Raw genomic sequence first — 10,821 nt, 5'->3', positions numbered from 1 at the left:
AGATGTGCACGCAAATGGTGCTTTTGGCAGAACGCGCACGTGGATTTCTACCAAACGACGTGCTAAGCATGCCGATGCTGCTCTTTTTAGCACCCGCGCACGCATTTGTGCGAAAACGCGTTTTAAGCATGCACATGCATCTTTTGGTAGACGCGGATGAAGTTTTCTGCAAAACCACAAGATGTGCATGCAAATGGTGCTTTTCAGAACGCGCACGTGGATTTCTACCAGACGACGTGCTAAGCATGCCGATGCTGCTCTTTTTAGCACCCGCGCACGGAGTTGTGCGAAAACGCGTTTTAAGCATGCACATGCATCTTTTGGTAGACGCGGATGAACTTTTCTGCAAAACCACAAGATGTGCATGCAAATGGTGCTTTTGGCAGAACGCGGACGTGGATTTCTACCAAACGACGTGCTAAGCATGCCGATGCTGCTCTTTTTAGCACCCGCGCACGGATTTGTGCGAAAACGCGTTTTAAGCATGCACATGCATCTTTTGGTAGACGCGGATGAAGTTTTCTGCAAAACCAGAAGATGTGCATGCAAATGGTGCTTTTCGCAGAACGCGCACGTGGACTTCTACCAAACGACGTGCTAAGCATGCCGATGCTGCTCTTTTTAGCACCCGCGCACGGATTTTTGCGAAAACGCGTTTTAAGCATGCACATGCATCTTTTGGTAGACGCGGATGAAGTTTTCTGCAAAACCACAAGATGTGCATGCAAATGGTGCTTTTGGCAGAACGCGCACGTGGATTTCTACCAAACGACGTGCTAAGCATGCCGATGCTGCTCTTTTTAGCACCCGCGCACGGATTTGTGCGAAAACGCGTTTTAAGCATGCACATGCATCTTATGGTAGACGCGGATGAAGTTTTCTGCAAAACCACAAGATGTGCATGCAAATGGTGCTTTTGGCAGAACGCGCACGTGGATTTCTACCAAACGACGTGCTAAGCATGCCGATGCTGCTCTTTTTAGCACCCGCGCACGCATTTGTGCGAAAACGCGTTTTAAGCATGCACATGCATCTTTTGGTAGACGCGGATGAAGTTTTCTGCAAAACCACAAGATGTGCATGCAAATGGTGCTTTTGGCAGAACGCGCACGTGGATTTCTACCAAACGACTGCTAAGCATGCCGATGCTGCTCTTTTTAGCACCCGCGCACGGATTTGTGCGAAAACGCGTTTTAAGCATGCACATGCATCTTTTGGTAGACGCGGATGAAGTTTTCTGCAAAACCACGAGATGTGCATGCAAATGGTGCTTTTGGCAGAACGCGCACGTGGATTTCTACCAAACGACGTGCTAAGCATGCCGATGCTGCTCTTTTTAGCACCCGCGCACGCATTTGTGCGAAAACGCGTTTTAAGCATGCACATGCATCTTTTGGTAGACGCGGATGAAGTTTTCTGCAAAACCACAAGATGTGCATGCAAATGGTGCTTTTTGCAGAACGCGCACGTGGATTTCTACCAAACGACGTGCTAAGCACGCCGATGCTGCTCTTTTTAGCACCCGCGCACGGATTTGTGCGAAAACGCGTTTTAAGCATGCACATGCATCTTTTGGTAGACGCGGATGAAGTTTTCTGCAAAACCACAAGATGTGCATGCAAATGGTGCTTTTGGCAGAACGCGCCCGTGGATTTCTACCAAACGACGTACTAAGCATGCCGATGCTGCTCTTTTTAGCACCCGCGCACGCATTTGTGCGAAAACGCGTTTTAAGCATGCACATGCATCTTTTGGTAGACGCGGATGAAGTTTTCTGCAAAACCACAAGATGTGCATGCAAATGGTGCTTTTTGCAGAACGCGCACGTGGATTTCTACCAAACGACGTGCTAAGTATGCCGATGCTGCTCTTTTTAGCACCCACGCACGGATTTGTGCGAAAACGCGTTTTAAGCATGCACATGCATCTTTTGGTAGACGCGGATGAAGTTTTCTGCAAAACCACAAGATGTGCATGCAAATGGTGCTTTTGGCAGAACGCGCACGTGGATTTCTACCAAACGACGTGCTAAGCATGCCGATGCTGCTCTTTTTAGCACCCGCGCACGCATTTGTGCGAAAACGCGTTTTAAGCATGCACATGCATCTTTTGGTAGACGCGGATGAAGTTTTCTGCAAAACCACATGATGTGCATGCAAATGGTGCTTTTGGCAGAACGCGCACGTGGATTTCTACCAAACGACGTGCTAAGCATGCCGATGCTGCTCTTTTTAGCACCCGCGCACGGATTTGTGCGAAAACGCGTTTTAAGCATGCACATGCATCTTTTGGTAGACGCGGATGAAGTTTTCTGCAAAACCACAAGATGTGCATGCAAATGTTGCTTTTGGCAGAACGCGCACGTGGATTTCTACCAAACGACGTGCTAAGCATGCCGTTGCTGCTCTTTTTAGCACCCGCGCACGCATTTGTGCGAAAACGCGTTTTAAGCATGCACGTGCATCTTTTGGTAGACGCGGATGAAGTTTTCTGCAAAACCACAAGATGTGCATGCAAATGGTACTTTTTGCAGAACGCGCACGTGGATTTCTACCAAACGACGTGCTAAGCATGCCGATGCTGCTCTTTTTAGCACCCGCGCACACATTTGTGCGAAAACGCGTTTTAAGCACGCACATGCATCTTTTGGTAGACGCGGATGAAGTTTTCTGCAAAACCACAAGATGTGCATGCAAATGGTGCTTTTTGCAGAACGCGCACGTGGATTTCTACCAAACGACGTGCTAAGCATGCCGATGCTGCTCTTTTTAGCACCCGCGCACGGATTTGTGCGAAAACGCGTTTTAAGCATGCACATGCATCTTTTGGTAGACGCGGATGAAGTTTTCTGCAAAACCACAAGATGTGCATGCAAATGGTGCTTTTGGCAGAACGCGCACGTGGATTTCTACCAAACGACGTGCTAAGCATGCCGATGCTGCTCTTTTTAGCACCCGCGCACGGATTTGTGCGAAAACGCGTTTTAAGCATGCACATGCATCTTTTGGTAGACGCGGATGAAGTTTTCTGCAAAACCACAAGATGTGCATGCAAATGGTGCTTTTGGCAGAACGCGCACGTGCACGTGGATTTCTACCAAACGACGTGCTAAGCATGCCGATGCTGCTCTTTTTAGCACCCGCGCACGGATTTGTGCGAAACGCGTTTTAAGCATGCACATGCATCTTTTGGTAGACGCGGATGAAGTTTTCTGCAAAACCACAAGATGTGCATGCAAATGGTGCTTTTGGCAGAACGCGCACGTGGATTTCTACCAAACGACGTGCTAAGCATGCCGATGCTGCTCTTTTTAGCACCCGCGCACGGATTTGTGCGAAAACGCGTTTTAAGCATGCACATGCATCTTTTGGTAGACGCGGATGAAGTTTTCTGCAAAACCACAAGATGTGCATGCAAATGGTGCTTTTGGCAGAACGCGCACGTGGATTTCTACCAAACGACGTGCTACGCATGCCGATGCTGCTCTTTTTTGCACCCGCGCACGGATTTGTGCGAAAATGCGTTTTAAGCATGCACATGCATCTTTTGGTAGACGCGGATGAAGTTTTCTGCAAAACCACAAGATGTGCATGCAAATGGTGCTTTTGGCAGAACGCGCACGTGGATTTCTACCAAACGACGTGCTAAGCATGCCGATGCTGCTCTTTTTAGCACCCGCGCACGCATTTGTGCGAAAACGCGTTTTAAGCATGCACATGCATCTTTTGGTAGACGCGGATGAAGTTTTCTGCAAAACCAGAAGATGTGCATGCAAATGGTGCTTTTGGCAGAACGCGCACGTGGATTTCTACCAAACGACGTGCTAAGCATGCCGATGCTGCTCTTTTTAGCACCCGCGCACGGATTTATGCGAAAACGCGTTTTAAGCATGCACATGCATCTTTTGGTAGACGCGGATGAAGTTTTCTGCAAAACCACAAGATGTGCATGCAAATGGTGCTTTTGGCAGAACGCGCACGTGGATTTCTACCAAACGACGTGCTAAGCATGCCGATGCTGCTCTTTTTAGCACCCGCGCACGGATTTGTGCGAAAACGCGTTTTAAGCATACACATGCATCTTTTGGTAGACGCGGATGAAGGTTTCTGCAAAACCACAAGATGTGCATGCAAATGGTGCTTTTGGCAGAACGCGCACGTGGATTTCTACCAAACGACGTGCTAAGCATGCCGATGCTGCTCTTTTTATCACCCGCGCACGCATTTGTGCGAAAACGCGTTTTAAGCATGCACTTGCATCTTTTGGTAGACGCGGATGAAGTTTTCTGCAAAACCACAAGATGTGCGTGCAAATGGTGCTTTTGGCAGAACGCGCACGTGGATTTCTTCCAAACGACGTGCTAAGCATGCCGATGCTGCTCTTTTTAGCACCCGCGCATGGATTTGTGCGAAAACGCGTTTTAAGCATGCACATGCATCTTTTGGTAGACGCGGATGAAGTTTTCTGCAAAACCACAAGATGTGCATGCAAATGGTGCTTTTGGCAGAACGCGCACGTGGATTTCTACCAAACGACGTGCTAAGCATGCCGATGCTGCTCTTTTTAGCACCCGCGCACGGATTTGTGCGAAAACGCGTTTTAAGCATGCACATGCATCTTTTGGTAGACGCGGATGAAGTTTTCGGCAAAACCACAAGATGTGCATGCAAATGGTGCTTTTGGCAGAACGCGCACGTGGATTTCTACCAAACGACGTGCTAAGCATGCCGATGCTGCTCTTTTTAGCACCCGCGCACGCATTTGTGCGAAAACGCGTTTTAAGCATGCACATGCATCTTTTGGTAGACGCGGATGAAGTTTTCTGCAAAACCACAAGATGTGCATGCAAATGGTGCTTTTGGCAGAACGCGCACGTGGATTTCTACCAAACGACGTGCTAAGCATGCTGATGCTGCTCTTTTTAGCACCCGCGCACGGATTTGTGCGAAAACGCGTTTTAAGCATGCACATGCATCTTTTGGTAGACGCGGATGAAGTTTTCTGCAAAACCACAAGATGTGCATGCAAATGGTGCTTTTGGCAGAACGCGCACGTGGATTTCTACCAAACGACGTGCTAAGCATGCCGATGCTGCTCTTTTTAGCACCCGCGCACGGATTTGTGCGAAAACGCGTTTTAAGCATGCACTTGCATCTTTTGGTAGACGCGGATGAAGTTTTCTGCAAAACCACAAGATGTGCGTGCAAATGGTGCTTTTGGCAGAACGCGCACGTGGATTTCTTCCAAACGACGTGCTAAGCATGCCGATGCTGCTCTTTTTAGCACCCGCGCATGGATTTGTGCGAAAACGCGTTTTAAGCATGCACATGCATCTTTTGGTAGACGCGGATGAAGTTTTCTGCAAAACCACAAGATGTGCATGCAAATGGTGCTTTTGGCAGAACGCGCACGTGGATTTCTACCAAACGACGTGCTAAGCATGCCGATGCTGCTCTTTTTAGCACCCGCGCACGGATTTGTGCGAAAACGCGTTTTAAGCATGCACATGCATCTTTTGGTAGACGCGGATGAAGTTTTCGGCAAAACCACAAGATGTGCATGCAAATGGTGCTTTTGGCAGAACGCGCACGTGGATTTCTACCAAACGACGTGCTAAGCATGCCGATGCTGCTCTTTTTAGCACCCGCGCACGCATTTGTGCGAAAACGCGTTTTAAGCATGCACATGCATCTTTTGGTAGACGCGGATGAAGTTTTCTGCAAAACCACAAGATGTGCATGCAAATGGTGCTTTTGGCAGAACGCGCACGTGGATTTCTACCAAACGACGTGCTAAGCATGCTGATGCTGCTCTTTTTAGCACCCGCGCACGGATTTGTGCGAAAACGCGTTTTAAGCATGCACATGCATCTTTTGGTAGACGCGGATGAAGTTTTCTGCAAAACCACAAGATGTGCATGCAAATGGTGCTTTTGGCAGAACGCGCACGTGGATTTCTACCAAACGACGTGCTAAGCATGCCGATGCTGCTCTTTTTAGCACCCGCGCACGGATTTGGGCGAAAACGCGTTTTAAGCATGCACATGCATCTTTTGGTAGACGCGGATGAAGTTTTCTGCAAAACCACAAGATGTGCATGCAAATGGTGCTTTTGGCAGAACGCGCACGTGGATTTCTACCAAACGACGTGCTAAGCATGCCGATGCTGCTCTTTTTAGCACCCGCGCACGGATTTGTGCGAAAACGCGTTTTCAGCATGCACATGCATCTTTTGGTAGACGCGGATGAAGTTTTCTGCAAAACCAGAAGATGTGCATGCAAATGGTGCTTTTGGCAGAACGCGCACGTGGATTTCTACCAAACGACGTGCTAAGCATGCCGATGCTGCTCTTTTTAGCACCCGCGCACGGATTTGTGCGAAAACGCGTTTTAAGCATGCACATGCATCTTTTGGTAGACGCGGATGAAGTTTTCTGCAAAACCACAAGATGTGCATGCAAATGGTGCTTTTGGCAGAACGCGCACGTGGATTTCTACCAAACGACGTGCTAAGCATGCCGATGCTGCTCTTTTTAGCACCCGCGCACGGATTTGTGCGAAAACGCGTTTTAAGCATGCACATGCATCTTTTGGTAGACGCGGATGAAGTTTTCTGCAAAACCACAAGGTGTGCATGCAAATGGTGCTTTTGGCAGAACGCGCACGTGGATTTCTACCAAACGACGTGCTAAGCATGCCGATGCTGCTCTTTTTAGCACCCGCGCACGCATTTGTGCGAAAACGCGTTTTAAGCATGCACATGCATCTTTTGGTAGACGCGGATGAAGTTTTCTGCAAAACCAGAAGATGTGCATGCAAATGGTGCTTTTGGCAGAACGCGCACGTGGATTTCTACCAAACGACGTGCTAAGCATGCCGATGCTGCTCTTTTTAGCACCCGCGCACGGATTTGTGCGAAAACGCGTTTTAAGCATGCACATGCATCTTTTGGTAGACGCGGATGAAGTTTTCTGCAAAACCACAAGATGTGCATGCAAATGGTGCTTTTGGCAGAACGCGCACGTGGATTTCTACCAAACGACGTGCTAAGCATGCCGATGCTGCTCTTTTTAGCACCCGCGCACGGATTTGTGCGAAAACGCGTTTTAAGCATGCACATGCATCTTTTGGTAGACGCGGATGAAGTTTTCTGCAAAACCACAAGATGTGCATGCAAATGGTGCTTTAGGCAGAACGCGCACGTGGATTTCTACCAAACGACGTGCTAAGCATGCCGATGCTGCTCTTTTTAGCACCCGTGCACGGATTTGTGCGAAAACGCGTTTTAAGCATGCACATGCATCTTTTGGTAGACGCGGATGAAGTTTTCTGCAAAACCACAAGATGTGCATGCAAATGGTGCTTTTGGCAGAACGCGCACGTGGATTTCTACCAAACGACGTGCTAATCATGCCGATGCTGCTCTTTTTAGCACCCGCGCACGGATTTGTGCGAAAACGCGTTTTAAGCATGCACATGCATCTTTTGGTAGACGCGGATGAAGTTTTCTGCAAAACCACAAGATGTGCATGCAAATGGTGCTTTTGGCAGAACGCGCACGTGGATTTCTACCAAACGACGTGCTAAGCATGCCGATGCTGCTCTTTTTAGCACCCGCGCACGGATTTGTGCGAAAACGCGTTTTAAGCATGCACATGCATCTTTTGGTAGACGCGCATGAAGGTTTCTGCAAAACCACAAGATGTGCATGCAAATGGTGCTTTTGGCAGAACGCGCACGTGGATTTCTACCAAACGACGTGCTAAGCATGCCGATGCTGCTCTTTTTAGCACCCGCGCACGCATTTGTGCGAAAACGCGTTTTAAGCATGCACATGCATCTTTTGGTAGACGCGGATGAAGTTTTCTGCAAAACCACAAGATGTGCGTGCAAATGGTGCTTTTGGCAGAACGCGCACGTGGATTTCTTCCAAACGACGTGCTAAGCATGCCGATGCTGCTCTTTTTAGCACCCGCGCACGGATTTGTGCGAAAACGCGTTTTAAGCATGCACATGCATCTTTTGGTAGACGCGGATGAAGTTTTCTGCAAAACCACAAGATGTGCATGCAAATGGTGCTTTTGGCAGAACGCGCACGTGGATTTCTACCAAACGACGTGCTAAGCATGCCGATGCTGCTCTTTTTAGCACCCGCGCACGGATTTGTGCGAAAACGCGTTTTAAGCATGCACATGCATCTTTTGGTAGACGCGGATGAAGTTTTCTGCAAAACCACAAGATGTGCATGCAAATGGTGCTTTTGGCAGAACGCGCACGTGGATTTCTACCCAACGACGTGCTAAGCATGCCGATGCTGCTCTTTTTAGCACCCGCGCACGGATTTGTGCGAAAACGCGTTTTAAGCATGCACATGCATCTTTTGGTAGACGCGGATGAAGTTTTCTGCAAAACCACAAGATGTGCATGCAAATGGTGCTTTTGGCAGAACGCGCACGTGGATTTCTACCAAACGACGTGCTAAGCATGCCGATGCTGCTCTTTTTAGCACCCGCGCACGCATTTGTGCGAAAACGCGTTTTAAGCATGCACATGCATCTTTTGGTAGACGCGGATGAAGTTTTCTGCAAAACCACAAGATGTGCATGCAAATGGTGCTTTTAGCAGAACGCGCACGTGGATTTCTACCAAACGACGTGCTAAGCATGCCGATGCTGCTCTTTTTAGCACGCGCGCACGCATTTGTGCGAAAACGCGTTTTAAGCATGCACATGCATCTTTTGGTAGACGCGGATGAAGTTTTCTGCAAAACCACAAGATGTGCATGCAAATGGTGCTTTTTGCAGAACGCGCACGTGGATTTCTACCAAACGACGTGCTAAGCATGCCGATGCTGCTCTTTTTAGCACCCGCGCACGGATTTGTGCGAAAACGCGTTTTAAGCATGCACATGCATCTTTTGGTAGACGCGGATGAAGTTTTCTGCAAAACCACAAGATGTGCATGCAAATGGTGCTTTTGGCAGAACGCGCACGTGGATTTCTACCAAACGACGTGCTAAGCATGCCGATGCTGCTCTTTTTAGCACCCGCGCACGGATTTGTGCGAAACGCGTTTTAAGCATGCACATGCATCTTTTGGTAGACGCGGATGAAGTTTTCTGCAAAACCACAAGATGTGCATGCAAATGGTGCTTTTGGCAGAACGCGCACGTGGATTTCTACCAAACGACGTGCTAAGCATGCCGATGCTGCTCTTTTTAGCACCCGCGCACGGATTTGTGCGAAAACGCGTTTTAAGCATGCACATGCATCTTTTGGTAGACGCGGATGAAGTTTTCTGCAAAACCACAAGATGTGCATGCAAATGGTGCTTTTGGCAGAACGCGCACGTGGATTTCTACCAAACGACGTGCTAAGCATGCCGATGCTGCTCTTTTTTGCACCCGCGCACGGATTTGTGCGAAAATGCGTTTTAAGCATGCACATGCATCTTTTGGTAGACGCGGATGAAGTTTTCTGCAAAACCACAAGATGTGCATGCAAATGGTGCTTTTGGCAGAACGCGCACGTGGATTTCTACCAAACGACGTGCTAAGCATGCCGATGCTGCTCTTTTTAGCACCCGCGCACGCATTTGTGCGAAAACGCGTTTTAAGCATGCACATGCATCTTTTGGTAGACGCGGATGAAGTTTTCTGCAAAACCAGAAGATGTGCATGCAAATGGTGCTTTTGGCAGAACGCGCACGTGGATTTCTACCAAACGACGTGCTAAGCATGCCGATGCTGCTCTTTTTAGCACCCGCGCACGGATTTATGCGAAAACGCGTTTTAAGCATGCACATGCATCTTTTGGTAGACGCGGATGAAGTTTTCTGCAAAACCACAAGATGTGCATGCAAATGGTGCTTTTGGCAGAACGCGCACGTGGATTTCTACCAAACGACGTGCTAAGCATGCCGATGCTGCTCTTTTTAGCACCCGCGCACGGATTTGTGCGAAAACGCGTTTTAAGCATACACATGCATCTTTTGGTAGACGCGGATGAAGGTTTCTGCAAAACCACAAGATGTGCATGCAAATGGTGCTTTTGGCAGAACGCGCACGTGGATTTCTACCAAACGACGTGCTAAGCATGCCGATGCTGCTCTTTTTATCACCCGCGCACGCATTTGTGCGAAAACGCGTTTTAAGCATGCACTTGCATCTTTTGGTAGACGCGGATGAAGTTTTCTGCAAAACCACAAGATGTGCGTGCAAATGGTGCTTTTGGCAGAACGCGCACGTGGATTTCTTCCAAACGACGTGCTAAGCATGCCGATGCTGCTCTTTTTAGCACCCGCGCATGGATTTGTGCGAAAACGCGTTTTAAGCATGCACATGCATCTTTTGGTAGACGCGGATGAAGTTTTCTGCAAAACCACAAGATGTGCATGCAAATGGTGCTTTTGGCAGAACGCGCACGTGGATTTCTACCAAACGACGTGCTAAGCATGCCGATGCTGCTCTTTTTAGCACCCGCGCACGCATTTGTGCGAAAACGCGTTTTAAGCATGCACATGCATCTTTTGGTAGACGCGGATGAAGTTTTCTGCAAAACCACAAGATGTGCATGCAAATGGTGCTTTTGGCAGAACGCGCACGTGGATTTCTACCAAACGACGTGCTAAGCATGCCGATGCTGCTCTTTTTAGCACCCGCGCACGGATTTGTGCGAAAACGCGTTTTAAGCATGCACATGCATCTTTTGGTAGACGCGGATGAAGTTTTCGGCAAAACCACAAGATGTGCATGCAAATGGTGCTTTTGGCAGAACGCGCACGTGGATTTCTACCAAACGACGTGCTAAGCATGCCGATGCTG

The sequence above is a fragment of the Dermacentor andersoni genome, unplaced genomic scaffold, assembly GCF_023375885.2.
Source record: "Dermacentor andersoni unplaced genomic scaffold, qqDerAnde1_hic_scaffold ctg00000054.1, whole genome shotgun sequence".
Taxonomy (NCBI): Eukaryota; Metazoa; Arthropoda; class Arachnida; order Ixodida; family Ixodidae; genus Dermacentor; species Dermacentor andersoni.
This window is presented reverse-complemented; position numbering follows the sequence as displayed.